The sequence below is a fragment of the Neoarius graeffei genome, chromosome 8 (assembly GCF_027579695.1).
Source record: "Neoarius graeffei isolate fNeoGra1 chromosome 8, fNeoGra1.pri, whole genome shotgun sequence".
Classification (NCBI taxonomy): domain Eukaryota; kingdom Metazoa; phylum Chordata; class Actinopteri; order Siluriformes; family Ariidae; genus Neoarius; species Neoarius graeffei.
This window is the reverse complement of record NC_083576.1, coordinates 40,974,236-41,001,561: the sequence shown is the minus strand read 5'-3', so window position 1 is coordinate 41,001,561 and position 27,326 is coordinate 40,974,236.

The window sequence follows — 27,326 nt, the reverse complement described above, 5'->3', positions numbered from 1 at the left end:
AGCGAAGTCCACTAATTTGCTCTGGAGGCTAGTTGTTGTAGCATACAAGTGGGCTAGTTATTAGCAAGTCGCTGGGGGCTGATAGCTGCAGAGTTTTATTATTTTCTTTTGTTCTTGTTTGTAAATAATATTGGTTTAGTATATTTGCTTGCTGTGTACAGTTGAATATTATTACGGTCGCCAAGTAGTCACGTTTGTAAAAGAGTAGGCCTAATTCTGTATTGCGTTTACTATCACCTGGGAAAAAATGACTGAAGAGTTTAATGTGAAAACTTTTCTGGCTGAGGGCCGCATTCTCCGTATGCGAGACTGGTATCAGCTCAGAAAAGAGGATCTGCAAAAAGTCGCTGAACATTTACGAGTTGACTGTCCCGTTGGTATGAGGAAAATTGATTTAATCGAGAAGTTGACAGCGAAAGTCTCGCCCGACTCCGCTCTCACAGATAAAGAATCTTCCAACATTGAGTTACAGCTGGCGAATTTGGAACTAGAAAGAGAGCGCCTGAAGCACCGTTCAGCTCAAGAGTCCGCTATATTGGAGCTGGACCGAGAGCGTATGAGACGTGAGTTTGAATATCGCCAAAAAGAACTTGAACAAGAGAAAGAAAAGGTGAGTAGTGTTAACTATGTGGTGCATACTCCTGATAGGAGGAAGTCTACTCGCTTTATGCCATGTTAACATGCTCAAGAGGTATTACCAACGTGATGCAGTTTCAGTGACACCTGTGTGTGTTGTTCAGTTGGATGAGCCCGAGGAAGCTGATCCAAGTGACATAGTTCCTATGGAGGCCAAGTTGTCTAATAGTGTGGTGTTGGCTGATTTGGACCGGTTGTTGGGTCACTTAACACCACAACAAGCTGGTGACATGGTAGAGTTTTTTGAAAAGTTCCCTGAGTTGTTTTCTGACGCACCAGGTTTGACTCGTATGTTAGTACATGATATTGATGTAGGTGGTGCTTCACTGGTTAAGCAGCACCCCTACCGTGTAAATCCACACAGGTTATCGATGATCAGACAGGAAGTAGAGTATATGTTAAACCATGATCTCATTGAGCCCAGTATGAGTGAATGGAGTTCGCCTATAGTTCCTGTTCCAAAGCCAGACGGTTCACTAAGACTTTGTGTAGATTACCGTAAAGTGAACGCTCTGACAAGAGCAGATTTGTTTCCTATCCCAAGGATAGAGGATTGTATTGATCGGATTGGTACAGCCAAATTTGTGACAAAATTTGATCTTTTAAAAGGGTACTGGCAGGTTCCTTTGTCAGAACGCGCAAAAGAGGTCTCTGCATTTTGTACACCTGATGGCTTGTACCAGTTTAAAGTTCTTCCATTTGGGGTTAAAAACGCTCCTGCTTCATTTCAGAGGCTTATGAATCAGATCGCGGAAGGCTTACGGAACTGTACAGTGTATATTGATGATGTTGTGCTCTATGCTGATACATGGGAACAGCACGTGTCTGATTTGAAGGAGTTCTTTACGAGACTAGGGAAGGCAGGGCTTGTCATAAACTTACCGAAAAGTGAGATTGGTAAGGCCTGCATAGTTTACCTGGGTCATGTTGTGGGACGGGGTGAGGTTAGACCTCGGACTGCTAAGATACAGGCCATATCTCAACTGCCTGTTCCTCGTAATAAAAAGGAACTCATGAGACTTTTGGGAATGTGTGGGTTTTATCGTAAATTCGTTCCTAACTTTGCTGTGGTCACAGGGCCTTTGACAGATCTTTTGAGGAAATCTGTCAAGTTTGAGTGGTCAGGCTCATGTCAAGTTGCATTTGAGCAGCTCAAAGCCATCTTGAGTAATGAACCCATTTTGGTTGCTCCCAATTTTTCATTGCCCTTCAAATTAGCTGTTGACGCATGCGATGTCGGAGTAGGTGCTGTTCTCTTACAGGAGGATAAGTCGGGAGTGGACAGACCAGTTGCCTACTTTTCAAAAAAGCTAAATAGACATCAGCGGATGTATTCTACTGTCGAAAAGGAGGTGTTGGCTCTAGTTCTCGCCATCCAACATTTTGAGATCTATGTGTCGAATGGTATGCAAGAAGTGAAAGTATATACTGATCATAACCTGCTTACCTTCTTAGAGAAATTTAAAACCAAGAATCAGAGAATATTCCGTTGGGGTCTAGTTCTCCAACCTTACAGCCTCACGATCGAGCACGTTGCTGGAAAGAACAACATAATTGCTGATGCTCTTTCCAGGGTCAGGGCAGGCTGAAAGAGGCAATGTTTAGTATTAATGCGCTTGAAGGATAATATTCTGAGTTCTGAGTGACGAGTACACAGTGAGTAAATTGATAGTCAGCTTATGTTAATAGTGTAAATTGATATTATTTTTTGTAGAAAAAAAATAGAAAAAAGGATTAATAAAATGAAAAAAATATATAAATTTTTTTTTGTTTGGGGGGGGAGGTGTTACGAATATACACCCAGGTACACATACACTGACACCGTTTGGTTTATTTGTTTACTTTTCTGGCACTGCTGCACAGGCAATATGTGTAGCTGATGGTCCCTTATGGGGGGGGGGGCTCCACCCTCAAATGTATTAATGAGGACACCTGTGCGGAGAAGGTGGGTGGTGTTGGGAATGGCATTCGGCGAGTGAGCAGGGTCAAGCTCTGAAGACGGCAGTGGAAGTTGTTGAAACGTGTGTCCAGGCCTGGTGAAGTGCCGGAGGCCTCAGACGGCTTTTTCCTCTCCTGGATTGGAGGTGGATGTTTCTGTTTGCTGCGACGGGTTTTTGCTTTTTATTTTTGTTTGGGTAGGCTAGCCTAGTTTTGTTTTGCACGTCGCTTGAGTTATCCACGCCGGGACAACGCCGAACACCCCAACATCTGTGAGAACTGTACCTGGGAAACACCCTGTTTTAAAACGATATAAAACAAACCTTGAACTACCTTGACGAGAGGACAACCGAGTGAACTGCGCGGGCTCGCCCGGTGATACTGCGGCCCAGACGGACACGGGCAGAGGTAAGCTCACCCTCCTTTGGGGGACCTCAGTCAAGTGCCAGTAGCGTTTGTTTACAGCCATACACTACAAACACACCACGTTACGTTTCTTTCCCTAACACGCATACATATTTGGGGGGGGGGGGGGTAAACGAGCCAGGACGGGAACGGAACGTAACAATAGGTCAGTTTCTTTGAAAAGAAGGTGACGGGCTGTAGCTTAGGTTTTTCGCCTGTGCATTGAGACAGTACTCCTCCTACCCTGGTCTTAGATGCATCCACCTCTACCACGAAGGGAATGTTGAGGTCTGGATATTGCAAACCAGGAGCTGAAGCAAAGGCGGTCTTGAGACTCTCATCAAAGGCCTCCTGAGTGGCCTGATTCCATTGCAGCCATTTAGGTCTCTTTTTCAGTTTGGCTGTGAGAGGTGATGCTATGGAACTGAAGTTTCAAATGAATCTACAGTAAAAGTTAGCAAAGCCCAGAATATTTAATATTTAATATTTTACCGTTTTACTGTTTTCTTTTTATATTTATTATGCACCGGCCGGAGAAGCACTGCAATTTCATTGTATACCTGATGTGCAATGACAATAAAGATTCTATCTATCTATCTATCTATAAAATGTTGTAGTTCCTTGATGGTTGTGGGAGTAGGCCAGGAGGTGACTGCGGACACCTTGTTACTATCCATACTGACACCATCTATACTGATGATGTATCCAAGAAGGAAATTTGATGTACATGGACCTCACGCTTTTCTGCTTTCACATACAAGTGATTTTCAAGGAGCCGGCTGAGCACAGTCCTGATGTGTACTTGGTGCGAGTCCTGGTCAGGAGAGGAGATCAGGATATCATCAATGTATGCAATGACATACTTCCCCAGCATGTCTCATTGAACATCACTGATAAAGCACTGGCATACACTTGGCATGCAAGACAGGCCATACAGCATAACGCTGTACTCAAAATGGCCAGAGGTGGTGGTGAAGGCAGTCTTCCATTCGTCCCCCTTATGGATCCTAATGAGGTTATATGCACTGCGGAGGTCAAGTTTGGTGAACACCCTGGCAGATCTGAGCTGCTCAAGAGAAGATGGCACAAGCGGGAGTGGATATGGATACTTGACAGTGATTTGGTTTAAGCCCTTGTTAGATTTAAAGCCATGATTTAAGTTAGTTTTATAGCTACACGTGATTTAGGATTGTTAGACTTTATGATTTTAATATTTTAGAGCTTTTAAGATCCTTTATTATTTTAGACTAACCAGACCTTCCTCTTTGCTAGACATAAACATGGTGTCTTGTTTAAAATTGTTGTGAAAATATCTCGCACGCTTTGACGTGCATAAATGCTGAAATTGCTGAATCGCTGATATGAATATTATTTTGCTTATGATTGAAGGTTTCATTCACACACACATATTGTAAGGTTTTATTCCTTTGTAAGGATAAATAATTGTAAATATTTATTCTTGACCAAGAAGGCAGTAATTCTTAATTCTTAATACTTATTCTTAATATTGTTCTGTTCTATTTTATTATTTCAGTTAGAAGGCATTGAATTCTGTGTAACTTGTAAGTTACTGTGTGACCTTCTGTCTAAGCTAGACACATTGCTCAAGACGTGTTTTGGAACATTCTATCAGAACATGAGGTAAATGTTGATATCTGTTAGAACATCTGAAATGTATACAGGATATATTTTCACTTACACAAATACATATTAATGGAATTAAGGAATTGGAATTAAGATGTGATTTGCTGACTTAGCACAAGATATACACACATAACACACACATCCTACACCCACCCCTCTCTGAGGTCACACACACACACACACACACACACACACACACACACACACACACACACACACACACACACACATTTTACACACACCCTTTTCACACACACACACACACACACACACACACACACACACACACACACACACACACACACACACACATTCGACAGACACAATAGGCCGTTTAGAGAGATTATAATTTGTTATAAAAGGTTGTTTGTAAAATTTCATCTTTGGCGAGAAAACTGTGAATAAACAGCAGTGAAACTGATCTCTGGTTCTCTGTTTTTTCATGGTGTTTTTTCGCCCCAGAATTCTGCAGGTGGCACGAGGGCATTGGTCTCGAGAAGTTGACCGTTCCAGCTGGGGGAACCCTTTCAGCCCTGGTAATCTATGCATGGGCGGAGACCTTCCCCTTTCTTCTCCACAAAGATAATGATCACGGATGCTGGAGAGGTGGAAGGACAAATGTACCCCTTTTATAAGGATTCTTGCACATATTCCTCCATCACCACTTAATTGGCAACGGAAAGAGGATATATGCCATTACGCAGCAGTGAGATGTCAGGGAGGAGGTTAGTGGTGCAGTCATAAGGTCGATGTGGTGGAAGGCCACTAGCCTTACCCTTGCTGAAGACTTCACTGAGGTTGTGATAACAGGCGGGGATATTGTCTATGCCTTCCGGTGCCAGACTTTCAACGGATGTGGACACCACAGAGATGTGCAGGAGCTGGAGGCATTGTTGGGAACAAGAAGGAGATCATTGCAGGATTTCTTTGTTCTGTTACAATATCAAAGGGTCATGGGTTTGAAGCCAGGGAAAGCCAAGAATTAAAGCATGATGAGCCGTGCGGGTGATGAATAGGGAAATAATTTCAATGTAAAGTGCACTGACCCGAATGTTCAGAAGAAGTGTACACATGGTGATCAGCCCCTCTCTGATGGTACTGCCATCTATGGCCTGTAGCCTCACTGGATGTTGGAGCTCCTTGGTGGGTAGGTTGAGCCTTTGGATGGTCTTGAGGCTGATGAAGTTACTTTCCGACCCAGAGTCTATGAATGCAGAAAGGACATGTATCAAGTCTGGTAATTCCAGTAGCATATGGATTTTGAATGAATGTGTGGAAATGACTTTATGACTCACCGGGCTGATGGAACGGGCTTCAGCCTGATGGTCCCTCTCTTGTCAAGGTTTGGGTGGCCGGACAGGACAGGTTACCAGCAGGGGACCTGGTTCCCCGCAGTGAAAACATAATCCCTCACAACATCATCTCTCTCTTTCTGTGCATGAAGTGTGGGCATGGGACATCTCCATGGGTGTGGAGATTTGTGGTGGCAGAGTGATGGCTGGAGTATGTCAGATTGAGGGATGGTTCTGCAACAGATTATCCAACTTGATGGTTAGGTCGATTAGAGATTATAACATTAGTTGTTCATTGTGACAGACCAACCTTGTTGGAATGTGGGTTTCAATGCTGGTTTGTTTCAGCCACCTCTGCAAGCATGCAAAATTCTAGAGTGTATTCAGTGGCTCTCCTTTCTCCCTGTTGAATGGTCAATAATTTCTCTCTGACCTCTACTCCTTCAGACTGATGGTCAAAGACTCACTTAAACATCTCTACAAAATGATCATAAGAAGATGTAAGCTCACTACCTCATTCCCAGATGGTACTTGCCCATTTCATGGCTTTACCAGTGAGGAGGTTAATAAACTGAGCCACCTTCTGTTCTTCTGTGGTGTTGGTGAGGGTGGAGAAGTACAGTGAGCACTGAAGAAAAAAGCCCATGCATTCTGAAACTTCCCCCGAATATTTCTCTGGTTGAGGGACCATGGCAGTAGTTTTGGAAGAAGTGGGGCGTCAGGAGGGGCTGCGAGACAATAGCAGTGAGTTGAGACATATGAGTGTTAAGCTCACTCAACATTTGTTGATGTTTTCCTAATAAACACCTCTGTGCATTGAGAGCTGTTTGCATCACCTACTCTGCTGCATCCATTGTGAGGCGAATTATCCTGTCAGAATGCAGGCACATATGGAATGCAGAACACAGGGGAGAGTAGGTGCATCGCAAACAGCTGTCCAGATCCAAATCACCAAGCTTTACATGAAGTCAGGGTTAAGCGGAGGTTGGTAGATCAGCAAACAAGATATCAAAGGGCAGGCGAGTAGTCAAGTAGATAAATAAACGTAAGCGAGTGTCAAAAGCACTAAGAGTCAGGCAGAGTCAAAACAAGACTTGGCATAATCAGGTTCAGGGACACAGAATGATACTTCTCATGGAGGTGAGTGTTTGTTGGGTTTATTTATTTATTCTCCTTTATTTAACCAGGGTAGTCACATTGAGGCTGTTGCCTCTTTTTCAAGTGAGCCCTGGCCAAGAAAGCAGCAATAAGCTAAAACAGACAAAATAAAACAGACATGCAGACAAACAACAACAAAGCAAAACAAAAATTAAGAGCAAAGACATAAAAGATTAAGACATAAAAACATGCAGGACATAATCAAAACATACAGGACATAAGCAAGATATGCATAGCTTAGAAGAATGGCAGGGCATGAGCACATCATGCTGGACAACACACACAATTTGATAAGACAAGCAGGACAAAAAACATACCATACAGGGCAACAAAATACACACAGCTTAAAACACACAATAGGTTAAAAGACAGGCAGGACACATAAGTAATATGTTAGACAAAAGACACATAGCTTAAAATACACGCAGGTTGAGACAAGCAGGACATAAACATAGCATGCTGGACAGCAAGAGAGCAGAAATTACCATAAAAGATAGGTACACAATGAAATAAGAACACAAACAAGCACATAACAGGTAACATAGACCAAAACTGGCATACTTACAACATAAACATAAAAGATAATGCACTGAATGTGTTCAATAGAATAGCCTTAACCTTAAAAACACTTGCATTGATATTTTAATATGTCGGCAATGCGTAACTTAAAATCAGTCAATGGAATGAACAAATCTAGCTTTAACTGTTTCTGGAGTTCATTCCAGTTTGAGGGGGCATTATATTGAAAGGCTAATTTTCCAAAATTGGTTCTAGGAGTTGGTATTTTAAAGAGTATAATATTATTTGATCTGAGGTTATATCTATTATTTGAGGACCAAAAAAACAATGATAAATAGGATGGTAGCAAACCAATAACTGCCTTATAAATGAAAGTCAGCCAATGAAGCTGCCTGCATACTGACAGCGGGTGACAACCAGACAGGCTGTACAGGTCACAATGGTGTATTGAATATTTAGCCGCAGTAATAAAACGTAGCGCAGAGTGATAAGTTGAATCTAGCAACCGTAGCACAGACTTTGATGCATGCATATAAAGAATGTCACCGTAGTCTAATACAGAAACAAATGTAGATGTTACCAGTGCCTTTCTGGCTTTAAGATTAAAACATGCCTTATTTCTATAATAAAACCCTAATTTTACTTTTAGTTTCTGCACTAAGCTGGTAACATGAGAGTTAAAAGACAGCTCTTCATCCAATAAAAATCCTAAGTATTTGTAGCTTGACACCCTCTCTATAACCTGTCCCTGAAGAGTAATTATTTGAGGCAAAATTTGAGTTTGAGAATTAGTAAATAACATATATTTGGTTTTGTTTGAGTTTAGTACCAGATGTAACTTAAATAAGTTTTCTTGTATTTTTGTAAAAGCTTCTTGGAGTTTTGCTAATGCCTCAGAAGGAGATGGGGCTGAGCAGTATAGAATGGTGTCATCTGCATATAGGTGTACATTGGCATTGTTTACATATGCACAGATGTCATTTATGTAGATGGTGAATAATAATGGACCTAAGATGGAACCTTGTGGAACGCCAATTTTAATCTGAGCTCTTCCTGATGTTATACCGTCACAGGAAACACATTGATATCTGTTTGTAAAATAATCTTTAAACCAAAGTAAAGCTTTTTCAGACATCCCAATGTTATACAGAGAATGTAATAAAATACTATGATTTACTGTATCAAAAGCTTTAGAAAGATCAATAAACAATGCTGCACAAGAGTTTTTGCTATCAATAACACTAATGATGTCATTGATTACTTTTACAGCTGCTGTGATGGTGCTATGTCTGTTCCTAAAGCCTGATTGAACTGGGCTAAGAATACTGTTATTAGTTAAAAACTCTTTTAGTTGATCACTAATTAGAGACTCAAAGATTTTACAGTGGTGCTTGAAAGTTTGTGAACCCTTTAGAATTTTCTATATTTCTGCATAAATATGACCTAAAACATCATCAGCTTTTCACACAAGTCCTAAAAGTAAATAAAGAGAACCCAGTTAAACAAATGAGACAAAAATATTATACTTGGTCATTTATTTATTGAGGAAAATTATCCAATATTACATATCTGTGAGTGGCAAAAGTATGTGAACCTCTAGGATTAGCAGTTAATTTGAAGGTGAAATTAGAGTCAGGTGTTTTCAATCAATGGGATGACAGTCAGGTGTGAGTGGGCACCCTGTCTTATTTAAAGAACAGGGATCTATCAAAGTCTGATCTTCACAACACATGTTTGTGGAAGTGTATCATGGCACGAACAAAGGAGATTTCTGAGGACCTCAGAAAAATTATTATTGATGCTCATCAGGCTGTAAAAGGTTACAAAACCATCTCTAAAGAGTTTGGACTTCACCAATCCACAGTCAGACAGATTGTGTACAAATGGAGGAAATTCAAGACCATTGTTACCCTCCCCAGGAGTGGTCGACCAACAAAGATCACTCCAAGAGCAAGGCGTGTAATAGTCAGTGAGGTCACAAAGGACCCCAGGGTAACTTCTAAGCAACTGAAGGCCTCTCTCACATTGGCTAATGTTAATGTTCATGAGTCCACCACCAGGAGAACACTGAACAATGGTGTGCATGGCAGGGTTGCAAGGAGAAAGCCACTGCTCTCTAAAAAGAACATTGCTGCTCATCTGCAGTTTGCTAAAGGTCATGTGGACAAGTCAGAAGGCTATTGGAAAAATGTTTTGTGGACAGATGAGACCAAAATGGAAATTTTGGTTTAAATGAGAAGCGTTATGTTTGGAGGAAGGAAAACACTGTATTCCAACATAAGAACCTTATCCTATCTGTGAAACATGGTGGTGGTAGTGTCATGGTTTGGGCCTGTTTTGCTGCATCTGGGCCAGGATGGCTTGCCATCATTGATGGAACAATGAATTCTGAATGATACCAGCGAATTCTAAAGGAAAATGTCAGGACATCTGTCCATGAACTGAATCTCAAGAGAAGGTGGGTCATGCAGCAAGACAACGACCCTAAGCACACAAGTCGTTCTACCAAAGAATGGTTAAAGAAGAATAAAGTTAATGTTTTGGAATGGCCAAGTCAAAGTCCTGACCTTAATCCAATCGAAATGTTGTGGAAGGACATGAAGCGAGCAGTTCATGTGAGGAAATCCACCAACATCCCAGAGTTGAAGCTGTTCTGTACGGAGGAATGGGCTAAAATTCCTCCAAGCCAGTGTGCAGGACCAATCAACAGTTACCGGAAACGTTTAGTTGCAGTTATTGCTGCACAGGGGGATCACATCAGATACTGAAAGCAAAGGTTCACATACTTTTGCCACTCACAGATATGTAATATTGGATCATTTTCCTCAATAAATAAATGACCAAGTATAATATTTTTGTCTCATTTGTTTAACTGGGTTCTCTTTATCTACTTTTAGGACTTGTGTGAAAATCTGATGATGTTTTAGGTCATATTTATGCAGAAATATAGAAAATTCTAAAGGGTTCACAAACTTTCAAGCACCACTGTAGCTAACACTGAAAGCTTTGAGATTGGACAGTAGTTATCTAGCAAAGTTGGATCGCCACTCTTTAATAAAGGTACTACATGTGCTAATTTCCAGGAATCTGGAATACAGTTTTGTTCCAGGGATAAATAAAAAATGTATGTTAAAGGGTCAGTGATAATTTCAGCAGAAAGTTTTAAAAGTGATGGGTCAAGACCATCAGGACCAACTGACTTTCTACTATTTTTATATTTTTTAGAGCTAATAACACTGACTCCCTGTGAATTGGTTCAAGAACAAAAGTAGGCCTATTTACCTGTCTCATACTAAGAGACTGAAAATCAGACTGTGTTTGCCTCGGTAGTGAATTAAAAAGAAACCCTGCTGAAGCGAAGTGTTGGTTAAAGGAATCCACTATCTCTTTTTTGTCAGTAATTTGTGCAGAATCTAAACATATTTGTTTGGGTAATACAGATATTGTAGAATTGGACTTTAATGACTTAATTATTTTCCAAAATTTAACCGGGTTCTGTAGATTCCTAGTCATTTCGTCTAGATAAAACTGAGATTTAGCTTTACGTATCTGTGCCGTGCATTTATTTCTTAGACACCTAAAAATAGTCCAATCCGTATCTAAACCAGATTTTCTTGCCTTTGCCCAGGCGAGATCTCTGTCCCTAACCAGACAGGACAGTTCTTCAGAAAACCATGGATTGTCTCTCCCTTTAACCCTAAATCGTCTCAAGGGGGCATGTTTATTTACAACTCTCAAAAAGAGATCCTTAAAAAAAGTCCATGCCAACTCGACCTCTGGAATTAAAGGCACCCTATGCCAGTCACAATGATATAAGTCATGCAAAAATGCCTGTTGATCAAAATGTTTAAAATACCGTTTCTCTATAATTTGTGCAACTGATTTTAAAAGTTTACAGTTTCGGATCATTGCTACTGCACAATGGTCGCTCACATCATTTGGGAATATACCAACATAAAGACATTTATCAGGTTTGTTTATTAAGATTATATCAATTAGAGTAGATTTGCTAGGATTTTTTATATTTGGGTGTGTTGGGGCATTTATTACTTGGGTTAAATTGACAGAGTGACAATATGCCTTGAAGTCTCTAGAGTCATCTTTCATCCAATCCCAATTTAAATCACCTAGTAGAATAACTTCTTTCTGGCCGATAATTTCAGAGAGCACAGATGATAGGGAAGATAATATGTCACTTTTAGCTGATGGAGGTCGATAGCAGCAAACAATGACTAGACTGGTATTCCCTAATTTTAAGTTAATTGCCAACAACTCAAAACTTTTTGTAACGCTCATGGAATTTAACAAAGGGACATGATATGCAGATCTTACATTCAACACTACCCCACCCCCTTTACTCTTTCGATCTACTCGAAATACATTGTAACCACTGATTGCAATGTCATTGTCCGATATGCTCTTTTTCAGCCACGTTTCAGATAAGGCAAAAACATCAACATTTGCAGACACTGCCCATAGCCTAATGAAGTCCATTTAAGGCACTAAACTACGGACATTTAAATGCATAACTTTCAGGCCAGGTTTCCTGGCAAAATCCAATGGTAGGATATCGAAACATTCGGGTCCAGGATTTGGTTTAACATTGCCGGCCAAAAGCAACAACAATATAATAAAACAACGTTGCCAAACATGTTTTAATATGACATCTCGGGAAGATACACTGTGCAACAAACCATGCCTTGTGCTTGATACAGTGAAATAGTCTCTGATCGTTAGCAAGTAAATGAAAGAGAGCTTTAAATCAAGTCCATGTGTGGAAAAGTCGATGTACTCCTTTTGGGAGACAAATATGTGTATATGTGTACTTTTTGACGCAGTATATAAAACAAAATCCAAAGTCCTGCGGGAAACTCCTTCCCGGGTTGATGACAACCAGTCCATATTTAACATCCAAAATAGCCATAAAGTCCAGGCAATGTGTAAAACACGCATAATGAATAGAAAACAGTAACCTACCGGAATGAAGAAAAACAGGAAGCAGACAGACAAACTGCTTATTTAAGTCCACTGTTTACCTCCTCAATTTAGTCCACTGAAACGCTTATAAACGACGAGTATTAACTTTGGTGTTGAATGCATATGTCCATAAGCCTAGGACAAAATATGGGAATTTGTATTGGGAAACGGGCAAGGAAAGGGGAAGGGAAGGAAATCGCTGTCGGTGCAAGCCTGAGAAGATTCATCAGGTGGGCATTCAGAAATGGAGTAGCAGGAACAGGCAGGTAAACAAGTGCGCAAGCCAGAGGGTGACGGAGGAGCAGTTTGAATATGCGTTTTCAGAATTCATGAAAATAAGCACCAAAGAATTGTTATATGCGCAATTTAAAAACAATTTAGCGAGACATAATTAAAACAGAACACGAAAAGACAGAGACAAAGACACGAGAGCATTGCATGCTGCCATCTTGGAGCTGGTTTAAGTAGTGTCTTAATTAGTCTCTGATATGGAACAGGTCTGCTTCTAGGATTCCAGAGATGCAGGGCACTGCGGTGTTTGTGAGTTGTAGTCTGGAGTGGCCATGTTTGAATACTGCTCCGAACCTAGATTGTCTGCACTGTTACTGTCAACAATGTTGTCCTCTGCTGGACATCCCTAATGGAATGGTCCACCAACCCTGGGTATAGCAAACTCATGAGTTCATGATTTCCAGTGGCAATAGTCACAATGTCATGATGAGTTGGGTCACAATGAATTGAGAATACAATGGTCAAGTTTGCCTTTTAAGCCATTAAATCGACTGTTTTTTGCTTAAGTTACAACATTGTAATGATAGTGGTGCAAAATTTGTAGAGAATTCTGGGCCTAAGTCATTTGGTGATTATTTTGGAAGCCCATGAAAGCTGGTATGTGGATTCCGTACAGCATCTTATTGTATGGGCTGACTTTGGCCAAAAATATTTGGCCCAAAGTTGCAAAACAACTCAGTTGACGTGTTTATGACCACATAAAAATTACTACATATTATTATATGGCACAGGCTACTTCTGGTAAAATCATGCACTCTGATTGGTTCCTTGGCGGGCAGAAATTTCCTGTAATGCCCATGGGCGATTACGGACTTTCTTTCCAAGGCACCTTACCTCAAAAAACTGTTCATTATCTAACATCATTTTGTTGAAAAATAAACCAATATAGATTATATTTTTATCTTTCTCAGAACATTTGCCACTCAAGTGGAGAAATAAATTCAGTTTTGAAACCGCTAGCCATGTATTCTGCATGTATGACTCAACTACGTTATAGATATGATGTGACTGAAAGCAGTGTCACACCTCATTATAATGACTGTCTATTTTAATCTTAGAAATAAAAAAGCCAGATAATAAATTCCTTATTAACCTCACTTGCTCGATTGTTACAGGAAAATATCAAACCTCAGTCTGATATTTTCCCGTAAAGACCTCGTGCTCAGTTAATAAGTAATTATTATCACTCTGTGGCAACCGCAGTGAGTTTGCATGGTGGTGTATCCCATCTATGTTTTGTTGTTTAGATGTGTTTATTGTGAATACTGTTGATCATGATTTACATTTTAATTGCTGAACTTCTACACTAAATCCCTGATACAGCCATGGCTTCAGATGCATGGATTATTGGACTTGTTCTGTTGGCTCTGAGTTTATTGTTTACCTGTGGACTTAATCATGGAAACACTGCAAGCAGCTTTATCCAACACATCCAGTACATGAGAGAATTTCTGCTACAGTGTAACCTCAAGCCCCTGAATTTCAACTTTATACTGAGTCATCAGCATGCCCATCCTCACACACAATATAAAAGTGAACGAGGGAAGAGGGGGATTAGACAGACACTGAAAAGCATGAAAAGCTGACTCCCCCTGCCCACTTGCTTGTTAATCAATGCCCAGTCCCTGAGGAGAAAGACTGCTGAACTGGCTGCAAACTTCAGGCACCTGTACGAATATCGGGATGCCTGTATACTGGTGATCATGAAGACATGGCTGGACAGCAATACCCCATCTAGTGAGGTGGAGCCAGTTGGTTTTAATGCATACAGAATGGACCACAATCCTAGCATTACAGAAATCCCACAGTGGTTGAGTGAGTCTTCTCATTTGGGATGACTCATGCTGGAGTGGATCAGTGGTAGTGAGGGAGTATCTCTGTACTCTTGACATCGAGCTGCTTTATGTGTCACTCCATCCATTCTATCTCCCTTGTGAATATCCACAAGTGATTTTTACAGTGGTTTATATTCATCCTCAAGTAAATACTGCCAAAGCATCAGAAGAAATAGTTCACCTTTCACAAAAACTTGAATCCATCTCCCCTGATGCCCCCAAATTTTTCCTGGACAATTTTAATAACTGTTCACTGAGAAACAGTCTGCGCACTTACTATCAATACGTAAATTGTCACACTAGGAAAAATAAAAATCTGGACTTGTGTTATGGCAGTGTAAAGGTGCATACTCTGCTTCTTCCCTGCATCCTCTGGGGGCATCATACCACAATGTGGTATATCTCTAACCTGCATATCAGAGGCTTCTGAGGAGAGAAAAGCCTCAGATCAGGACTGTCAAGATCTGGAATGAAGACAGCATTGTGGCTCTCCAGGGGTGTTTTGATTGTACCTCATGGGAGGATTTCAAATGTCCATGCTTGATTGAACAGGTCAACATGATCTCGGACTACATTAAGTTTTGTGTGGACTCTGTTGTGTCCACTAAGACATTTAAGATGTTTCCAATAATAAGCCCTGGGTATTGGAAAAAAAATCCTTTTAAATAAAAAGAAACTGATCCATATTCAAAAAGATGAGGTAGCAAAGAGAGACATATTAAAAGACATATAAAGATAGACAAAAATGCCTATAAACACAACATAGAGAAAAATATGACTGTGGGCAATTCCAGGCAGACATGGCAGGGCATCAAAGCCATGACTAGCACCCCCCACAAGGGCAGAGGGAAACTACTTTGGTCTTGGGGTGGGGAAGCAGGGCAGGATATGGCATTTAAATCAATTAAATGTATTTTTTTCTCATTTTGAAGGTGAAAATAGAGTGTACACTGAACAAAGACAGTTTAACCTAAGAATAACACAAAATATTACTATTAAACAGACAGAAGTTCCCACACTGTTTAAAAACATTAATAAATGTAAGAGCCCCAGCCCAGATAAATTCTGTGGCAATGTACTGAAATATTGTGTTGTACAACTGTCCCCTACTTTTACTGAGGTTTTCAGTCCTCTCTAGATCGGTACATTCTGCCACTTTTATGGAAAACATCAACTATTATCCTCATTCCCAAGACTCCTTCATCAACTGAACATAACCACTACCATCCCATAGCACTAATTTCATTGGTAATGAAATGCTTTGAAAGATTAGTTAAAAAACACATTGTCATGCACACACATCAATTACTAGACCCCCTGCAATTTGCTTATCAGCCTGGCAGGAGGGTCAAGGATGCCATTTTAACCTTGTTATATATTGTCTACTCACATCTTGAGGCATCAAAAATACATGTTAAAATCTTATTTTTTGAATTCTCATCCACGTTCAACACAATTCAGCCCAACATCCTGGCTCAGGACTTTGCACTGGACAGAGGTCTGATCCTCTGGCTGCTCGACTTTCTAAGTTAGAGAGTCCAACAGGTGAAGGTGGGCCCTTTTCTTTCTGACAAAATTATTACCAACACAGGCTCTTCCCAAAGTTGTGTTTTGTCTCCCTTGCTGTTTATTCTATATACCCACAACTGCACCAACTCTCACCCTGGTAGGCACTTAGTTAAGTTTGCTGACGATACAGCATTAGTTAGTCTCCTCCAGGGTGCCAAGCAGGAACATGGCCCAGTTTTACATGAGTTTCTAAACTGGTGTAATAACTTCCATCTCCTGTTAAGCACCTTAAAGACAAAAGAGATTTCTATTGATTTTAGGAGAGACAAAACTTCCTGTACGACAACCATCAGAAGACAGCCCGTACAGTCTGTCAATATAAGTATCTGGGGGTCGTCTTAGATAACAGGTTGAAGTGGGATCAGTATACAGAACTAGTTCAGAAAAAAGGGCAACAAAGAGTTTATTTTCTTAAAAAGTTGGTTTCATTTGATGTTGACTGCACAATGCTTAAGTTGTTCTTTTGGGCCTTTGTTGAGAGTGTTTTAACATTTTGCATCATCTGCTGGTTCGGCAGTGCAACAGAAGCACAACAGCACACAGTAAGAAAAATAGTAACCACTGCCAGTAAACTACTCAGCATCAAGCTGAATAACCTAGAACATATCTATGGATCCAGATCCCTTAATAAAGCAGAGAAAATTTTAGTAGACTTAAAGCACCCACTTTCTACTGGCTTTTAATTGTTACCCTCAGGCAGTAGGTATCACAACCCAGCCCTTTCAAGAAATAGGACAAAACAGTCATTTATTCCACAAGTGGATAGCTGCTTAAATAAGCACCTGAAAGGTAATGGTAGGCCTTAATTTCTTTCTGGGTCTCTGTTCCCCGGGTCTGGATAGTGACAACCCTTCAATCCCTCTTCTTTTATGAGAACATCTTATATGTATTTATTGTATTTATTTCCCCCAATATTCTGCAGGCCTCTTTGCTTTACTGGCGTATGAACTGGCACTATGTGTTCGTTACAGGAATGTTGATGTTGAAACCTGTCTGTTAATCTAGTTTTTCTAGTCTTGGCCATATTTTAGCCTTTTCTTGGATTAAGTGCAATACTAACACTGTGATATGACTGATGCATATGTGTTGAATGGTTGAAGTGTCTTATGTGTTTTACCTTCCTTGTATGGTCATGCCGGCAACCAACATGTTTACACACTAAGAAATAGTTTCCCTATGGGGACAATAAAGTATCAATTGTATTCTATTCTAATATTATATTAGAAATAAACTATAATATGCTCCATTTTACTGTGTTTTCAAGTTATTATAATTCATACATTAGACTCCAGAGTCTAGTAGAGTCTAGAGTATGGATGTTTATATATAATAACCTTCTAATTACTATGATATACTAAATGTCACAACATTTTACCACAGGCAGTGTGAGGCCTAGAGTAAATTTAAATATATATTGATATAATGGATCCTTGGGGACCTCTCCATGGTCCAGAGCAGATAGGTGAAATATATAAACATTGTTCATATACATACCTACCTATGATAAAGTTTGAATTATAAATTACACACAGTATGACCAATAATAGAGGCTTTGCACCATCACGTGACCCCCATAGAAATGCTAACTATGCCACTATGACAGAAGGCACGCTTGTAGTGCTTTGTTCAGATGAGTCAGTTGTTATTGATTGGTATGGGAAGGTTTTGCTGCATTTTTGGATGTGCAAATCATTCTGAACAAAACAAAGACATCAGATTTTTTAATTTTCCAAAAGTAATTAATCATCAAGGGGAAAAAACTAGAGAGATTTCTAAACATAGATGGGAAAATGGCTCGCAAACGTACAAAGTGCAGGGAGATGCTCTTTCTTATACAGAGAGATGAACATGAGCATAAAGCTATGCACTGTAAAAAATGATTTGTTGTTTTAACTTAAAAAAGTTAGTGCAAGGGTTGCCTTAAGGGCTGCCTTAAAATTTTGAGTTCACTGAAATTAATATAGTAAGTTCACAACAATTTAACTTACTATGTGAATTCCAGTGAACTCAAAATTTTAAGGCAGTCTTTGCACTAACTTTTTTAAGTTAAAACAACAAATATTTTTTTTACAGTGTGGTCACACTACAGCTCGTGATGCTTTGCGATGGGTTATCGATGAAAATGAGGTGTTTTGGCGACAATGCATGGCGATATACAGGTAAACTAAAAGTTATGGTCACACAGCAGGTGAACAATTGGCTGTTATGCCTGTGTGCACTTGAGTGGCCATGCTCGCTCACAGGACCCAGTCATTGGGGGAACCACCTGATGCTGATTTGAGTGCGATCAGCACATGCATATAAGGACACAGGCTTTGTGAAGTATTAGCACTGTCATGTTTGTTTCAAACCGTGTTTATGACTCTGCTTTCAGTTTCATTTGTGTTTTGTCTTTGTTAATATCACACCTGCTAATTAACACTCTTCCTGCACTTAGATCTGTCTACTGCCACATACCTGACAGAACACTTGCAAAGTCTCTGTTAAAACAACATATGCGTGTGCATCAGATGTTTCCCATAACAACTGTTCCCAAATGCGTGTACAATGTAAGGATCCCCAAATGTAAATGCACTTTTTAAATCCTGGCAAAGGTTAGGCTATGCCGAGCTGCCGTGTTGCTCATGTTCGCTTCACTGTATAAGAATGAGAACCTTGCTGCAGTTATGAAATTAACTTTTTTTTTATTCTTACCTTTGTGGAAATGGCTTGAACATATCAAAGGGTTTTTGACCTCTCCGTTTGACACAGAGTCCCACCAAATGTTTGTGAGTCATTTTTCCCTTTTACTTTTAGAAATCTCTCCAGTTTTTTTCCCCCTGATGAAGAATTACTTTTGGTAAATTAAAAAAAAAAAATCTGATGTCTTTGTTTCATTCAAAATGATTTGCACAACCAAAAACTCAGCAAAACCTCCCCATACCGGTCAATAACAACTAACTTGTCTAACATTCCAAAACCATGCGAGTTTTGGGTGCTAAGCAGGGCTGAAGCGAGCTGAGTCATGCTGCTCTAAGGTAGTCGAAATGCGAGCCGTGTCGGGCTGAAGTGAGCTGAAGTGAGCTGAAAAAGGGTAGTGGAAAAGGGCCAGAAAAGATTTTCCTTATGTAGCCCCTGTGAGAAAATGGTGGGATTAAGCTATTTTAGTTAATTATGAATAGAGGAAAAACATAAAATAAGAAATGGAAGTGAAAGTAAGGTTGTTTTAATAACACTTTATAAAAACACAAATTATTCAAGTCAAGTCAAGTTTGTTTGTATAGCGCTTTTAACAACAGACATTGTCCCAAAGCAGCTTTACAGAATCTGAATGACCTAAGACATGAGCCAATTTTATCCCTAATCTATCCCCAGTGAGCAAGCCTGTGGTGACGGTGGCAAGGAAAAACTCCCTCAGACGACATGAGGAAGAAACCTCGAGAGGAACCAGACTCAAAAGGGAACCCATGCTCATTTGGGCAACAACAGACAACATGACTATAACATTAACAGTTTTAACATGAAGTCAGTTTCGTTGATGTTATAACTCTTCATTAATGGAAACTTGAGTGCTAAACTGTTCATGACAACTGCAGTCCTCAAGTTAGCAGGTCAACTGTAGTCCTCAGCCATAAAAGCGTTACTGTAAGTGTCCAGAGCATCTTCCAAGTGTGACTTTCAAGTGTCCATATGGGGCCGTCCTCCACAGGAGCGATGTGACGAGACTCCAACCAGACATAGGGCATCAGGATGGATCAGGCAGGTCCGAGGAGCAGAAGAGGTCAGCATCTCAATCTCAGGATTGACATGTAACTCAGAGGGACAGATTTTTTTTTTTGGGGGGGGGGAGAGAAAACACAAGTTGTTAGGTATGCACAATGTCACCTGAATAAGTAGGAACAGTATACATTTTGTACTGAGTACAAGCAGGGACTCCAACAAAACTAACTATGACAACATAACTAAAAGGGGAGAGCCAGAAGATAACACAGGCATGAGGGGGCCCTGGGACATAAAGCAGCCAGCCACTACACCGTCAACAAACTTGAGTGAGCAAGCGAGTGGGGGATTGACAGCATCTATACATCACAGTTTACCAAAACACTCTATATCTGAGGACCCTCCAGATCTACTCCTTTACCTCATAAACACCATTAACAAAAGGCTTGACTAAATATATATCTTTTCAGCCTAGACTTAAATGCTGATTCCCGAACACTACTTGGAAGGCTGTTCCATAATTGTGGGGCTTTGTAAGAAAAGGCTCTGCCCCCTGATGTAGCCTTCACTATATGAGGTACCAGCAGATAGCCTGCACCTTTTGATCTAAGTAGGCATGACAGGTCATAAAGGACCAGAAGTTCGCTCAGGTACTGTGGTGTGAGACCATTCAGTGCTTTAAAGTCAAGTCAAGTCAACTTTATTGTCAAATATGCTATACATGCTCGACATGCAATAAATAAAAAATAGAATAATTGAAATAAACAATATAAACAGTATAAACACTCTAGATAAGAAATAGACATAGACTAAACACTCATACACATATACATTTTATATATATATATATATATATATATATATATATATATATATATATATATATATATATATATATATGTATATATATTGGTCAATAGTAGTATTTTATAATCAATACGAAATTTGATTGGGACCCAATGCAGTGTGGATAAGACAGGGGTGATGTGGTCATATTTTCTAGTTCTAGTAAGGACTCTTGATGTTGCATTTTGAACTAATTGGAGCTTGTTTATGCACTTATTGGAACATCCAGACAGTAAGGCATTACAATAATCCAACGTGGAGGTAAAGAAAGCATGAACTAGTTTTTCTGCATCGTGTAGTGACATTAAATTTCTTATCTTAGCAATATTTCTGAGATGAAAGAAAGCTATCCGGGTAATGTTATCAACATGAGTTTCGAATGAAAGACTGGGGTCAATAATCACTCTGAGGTCTTTTACTGCTGCACGTGAAGAAACAGAAAGGCCATCCAGAGTTACTATGTAATGAGAAAACTTACTTCTAGCTGCATGTGGTCCTAGTACAAGTACTTCAGTCTTGTCAGAGTTAAGCAGAAGGAAGTTTATAAGCATCCAGTGTCTAATGTCCTTTACACATTACTCAATTCTATTAAGCTGGTGTCTCTCATCTGGTTTTGCAGAAACATACAACTGTGTGTCATCAGCATAACATTGGAAACTAATACAATGTTTACAAATAATATCACCCAGAGGTAACATATATAAAGAAAAAAGCAGTGGACCCAAGACAGAACCTTGTGGAACACCAAACTTTACCTCAGTATGTCTAGAAAAATCAACATTTACATCAACATACTGATAGCGATCAGTTAAATAAGAGCTGAGCCAGGAGAGGGCCGTTCCCTTAACTCCCACAACATTTTCTAGTCTATCCAGAAGAATGGAATGATCAATGGCATCAAATGCTGCACTAAGGTCAAGCAACACAAGCAGCAAGACACAGCCCTGATCAGACGACAACAGTAGGTCGTTTACTACTTTAACCAGAGCTGTCTCTGTGCTATGATGAGGTCTAAATCCTGACTGATACATTTCATGGATGTTATTCCTATGTAGATATAAGCATAACTGCTGTGCCACAGCTTTTTCAAGGAACTTGGAGATAAAGGGGAGGTTTGATATTGGCCGATAATCGGACAGCTGACAGGGATCAAGGTTTTTTAATCAGGAGTTTGATAACTGCTAGTTTAAAGGATTTGGGTACATAGCCAATCCTAAGAGAAGGATTTATTATTTTTAGAAGCGGTTCAATTACTTCAGGTATTATCTGTTTGAATAGATGTGTAGGTAAGGGATCTAGTACACAAGTTGAGGTTTTTGATGCGGAGATTAATGAAAGTCATTAAATTTCTCTCAGGGGAGGAAAACATTCTAATTGCTGATCTGATACAGTTATATTGTTAACTACAGGGCCACTTACATAGTCTGACCTTAAATTAGTAGTCTGAATTTTTTGTTGAATATTTTCAATTTTGTTGTTAAAAAAAATTCATGAAGTCGTTGCTACTACATACTGCAGGTGTGCATGTGTCTGTAGTGGACTTATTCCTGGTTAATTTTGCGACAGTAGTAAATAGGAATATAGGATTATTTTTGTTATCTTCTATTAGGGAGGAGAGATATGTTGATCTAGCAGCACTAAGAGCTTTTCTATACTTCAGGAAGCTCTCCTTCCATGCTAATTTGAATACTACCAATTTTGTTTGATGCCATTTATGTTCCAATTTTCGAGTGGTCTGTTTTAAAGTGCGAGTGTCATCATTATACCAGGGTGCTAATTTTTTTTCTCTCTGATCATTTTCCTTCTAAGAGGAGCTACATTATCTAAAGTATAGGGGAATGTTGACTCTAAGCATTCAGTTGCCTGATCAAGTTCGGCAGGGGCTGACAGTGACCCAATCAAAGTTGATAACTCTGGGAGATCATTTATAAAGCCCTGTGCAGTAGTTGATGTGAATGTGCTGTTAGGAAGCTAGACACCCACCTAAGCCCCCTAACCTAAATGTGTGCGATAACGTGATAGTCAGCGTGTATGATACTAAATGGAATATCCAAAAGGGGCACAGACTTACCGGTACCTGCGCCAGGCCGCCAGCCCAAACATTGCCTCATGTGGACGGAGAGTTCACGCTCAGAATCACTCCTCTCCAACTCCCCTCCACGTTCATTTGGGGAAAACCCCTGAAAAATAAAATAAACAAAAGAAAACGTGCAGTCCAAAAATAATACAAAATTCCAGAGGCAGGGCGTTAATCCACAATTCATGCAAAGACGACAGGTAGCTGCTTCAGTAGCCTCTCACCGAGAGGCCTACCCAGTCCAAACAAAATCCTTCTCTTAACACCTGTTCCCAGGCTTATCTAGGCCTAGCCAGCCGAAACCCGCAGTCACGACAAGCCAGTGCCCCCTAGTGGATAGGATGTGTTCATGAAAGTGTAGTGTCTAAAGTGCAACTACTACTAACATCCTAACATCCCTCCCCCCTTAAACAAAAAAAAACATTTTTTTTTCTTTTCATCTTTTATATATATTTTCTCTTTTTTCTTCTTTCTTCACACACATCTTAAAAATCAGCATTATGCTGACAACCTAGGCCTAATAGCCCAACCCTTGTAACCAAAACTGCAACTCTGCTTTACCCTTCAGGTCTCATCCATTGGTTCCAATCGCGATAGTGCATCAGCAACTACATTATTTCTGCCAGCAATATGCTTGACCACCAAGTTATATGGTTGGAGCACCAGGCCCCACCTGAACACCCTCTGATTTGAAGTCCTGAACTTGGCCAAAAAAGTGAGAGGGTTGTGGTCAGTGAAAACCTCAACGTCACCATTGGACCCAGACAAATAGATTTCAAAATGTTGGACAGCTAACACCAGAGCCAGTGCTTCTTTCTCAATGGTAGAATATGCTTTTTGGTGCCTACTTAACTTCTTTGAATAATAAGCTACCGGCTTATCCAGGCCTGCTGCGTCTGCCTGTATCAGCACTGCCCCTATGCCAACATCACATGCATCCACTGCTAGCTTGAATGGTTTACCGAAATCTGGGGCTACCAACACGGGTTCACAAGAGAGGATGGCCTTAATCTGATTAAACGCCCTGTCACACCCACTGTTCCAAAGAAACTTCACCCCTTTCCTCAGGAGATTGGTCAGAGGTTCAGCCACTGTCGCAAAATTGGGAACGAAACGCCTATAAAAGCCACACATTCCCAAAACCTGCATGACCTCACGTTGTGTCTTAGGTACGGGCAGATCTAGGATGGCCTGAATCTTAGCCCGCCTTGGCAGAACCTTCCCCCGTCCCACCAAATGGCCCAGATAGGTCACCTGACCCTTCCCAATCTCACATTTCACAAGGTTGGCTACCAGCCCTGCCTGTTGTAAACGTTGCAATAGCTGTCGTAAATGCTCCAGATGTTCGGCCCATGTATTGCTATGTACCACCGCATCATCTATGTACACAACTACATTACTCAGGCCAGCTGTCACCTTACCCATCAACCTTTGGAAGGTTGCGGGCGCGTTCTTCATCCCAAAAGGGAGGACGTTACAGACATACAACCCATCAGGCGTGGCAAAGGCAGAGATCTCTTTTGCTCGGGCAGACAATGGGACCTGCCAGTATCCCTTAAGTAAATCTAGTTTAGATACAAACTGTGCTTGGCCTATACGGTCAATGCAATCCTAAAGTCGAGGGATTGGAAAGGCATCAGTTCTTGTCACCTGATTCACTTTCCGATAGTCTATACACAGTCGCCATGACTTATCCGGTTTTGGCACTAGCACCACCGGCGAACTCCAATCGCTCTGCCCTGGTTCCACTGCCCCAATCTCTTCCATATAAGCCAGTTCTTCCTTAACATGAGACAGTTTCAAAGGAGACAACCTATAAGGATGTTGCTTTATTGGGTCTGCCTCGCTGACCTCAACATCATGCACAGCCAATGTGGTAAGACCAGGATGATCCCTAAAAACTGCACCAAATTCACTAAACAGTTTACACACATCTGCCCTCTGCTCAGAAGACAAATGACCAAGACTTTCTTCTAACTCACTCAATGCCACCACATTACATAAGTGAGCAGTCACAGGCTCCACACCTGCCATATCATCCTCCCCCTCAAGACTAGAGACACATGTTATCATAACCGGAGCTACCCGGCCATGATACGGCTTCAAGAGGTTAACATGACAGAGCCTCGTCTTCCTCCTACCCTCAGGAGTGTTAATCACATAGTTGCGATCTCCTACCTTCTTTGCAACCCTGTATGGCCCAGCAAATGCTGCACTCAAGCTGCCTCGCATTGGCTTCAATACCAAGACCATATCTCCCACTGAAAAAGATCGAGCCGCTGCTTTCTTGTCATATTGACGCTTCATCTGATCATGAGCAACCTCTAAATTGTCCCGTGCTGCCTCACACGCAGCCACTAAGCGCTCCTTGAAATGAGAAACATACTGCAATAAACTGCCCTCCTCCTGGCTGTTTAGAAACTGTTCCTTCACCATCTTCAAGGGACCCCGGACCTCATGGCCATAGACCAATTCAAAGGGAGTAAACCCTGTTGAGTCATTTACAGAATCTCGAATGGCAAAGAGTAAAAATGGCATTGCACAATCCCAATCACTGGGGAACTGAACACAGTAAGCACGCATCATAGATTTTAAGGTCTGATGATGTCGTTCAATAGCACCCTGTGACTGAGGATGGTAGGCAGAAGACAACACCTGTTTTATCCCCAACTCAACCATTGCTTGCTGAAAAACACCAGATGTAAAATGGGTGCCACGATCTGACTGAACCTCTCTGGGCAACCCAAAACGAGAAAAGAACTGAAGTAAAGCGTCCACAACAGGCCGAGTTTTAATATCACGCAGGGGCACTGCCTCTGGAAAGCGAGTGGTTACATCCATAATGGTAAGCAAATACTCATGGCCCTTCTTGGTCTTAGGTAATGGACCTACACAATCAATTAGGACACGAGAAAAAGGTTCAGTTACAATAGGTGGAAGACTCAAAGGCGCCAACGGAATTTTCTGGTTCGGTTTCCCAGAAACCTGACATGCATGACATGAGCGAACAAAATTAACCACATCTTTATGCAAGCGTGGCCAATAAAAATGCCTCATTACTTTAGCTTGCGTTTTCCGAATTCCTAGGTGTCCAGCCATTGCTGCTTCATGAGCTAAACGCAACACTTCCTGCCGAAAACAGGGGGGAAGCACCACCTGCTCTACCACTGCCCAGTCCTCAGTGGCTGGTCGCTCTGGTGGCCTCCATTTGCGCATCAAGACATCATTTTGGAGATAAAATCCCTCAGCAATCATTTGGCTTTCCTCAAACTCAGCTGCAGATTCTCTAAGCTTTACAAGTTCACAATCCTGTTTCTGTGCATCAATAAGGGCAGCGGGACTGAATTCACCACTACAGGGCACCATTCCTAATGCTTCCAAAGATGGCATGGTTGACTTAACAGTGCGCCCACCATAGGCCATGTCAGAAGATGTTTGCTTTGACATAGAGCGAGTAACCACACAAGCCGGAAAAGCTGCAGGAAACTGCGCCTCTAATGCCTCCAATTCAGGACTCACACAAGGAATGGTACTAACCACAGGTGATATGTGCACCTGATTTCCCGCCAGGTCATTACCCAATAGAAGGCTAACACCCTTAATAGGCAGCGATGACATCACCCCAATAGGAACATAGCCATTAACCACATTAGACTTCAAACACACATTATAGAGTGGAACAGACCCATACTCCCCACCTACACCTTCAACCAGCACAGATCTCTTCAAAGAACAACTCTCTGGGAACTCTAACACCCCAGCTAACAGCAATGACTGAGCTGCCCCAATATCTCTCAAAATGGTAACAGTGACTTCAGGCCCACCTTCAGAAACTGACACAGAGCCCTCAGAGACAAAACCCTTAAAAAGTGGGTCAGTTGTAGTTGGCGTCACTATGCTACTCCCACCCTGTTGCAACCCCTGCGTTGCACCAGGCAGGACAAATGCCACTTCTCTGACATCATCCTTCCCGTTATCAGACCGTCCCTTCTTTTGCAGAACAGGACAACGTGATTTAATATGTCCAAGTTTTTTGCAATAATGACACCTAATGTCATCAGAGGGCCTCCTAACAGTACTTACAGTAGATCGGCCAGCAATGGGCTGCCCAGCACTAGGCAGACCTCTAGCAGGTGCCTGGAAATCAAGTCTGCTGCGACTATCACTTCTCTTTTCCTCACCCTCACGACGTGAAGAAACACAACCTGCCTTGTTTGGCCACACACTTCGATGTATCAACACATAGTTATCTGACAATTCAGCAGCTTTAGCTGCAGACTGCACCAGCTGCTCATTAAGGTGTACTTCAAGCTGGCGAGGAACACTGGACTTAAACTGTTCGAGAAGCATCAATTGTCTAAGCTCCTGAAAGGTGTAAACTTCACTAGCTCTGAGCCACTTATCAAAAAGCAACTCCTGTTGCCTAAACAAATCTCCATA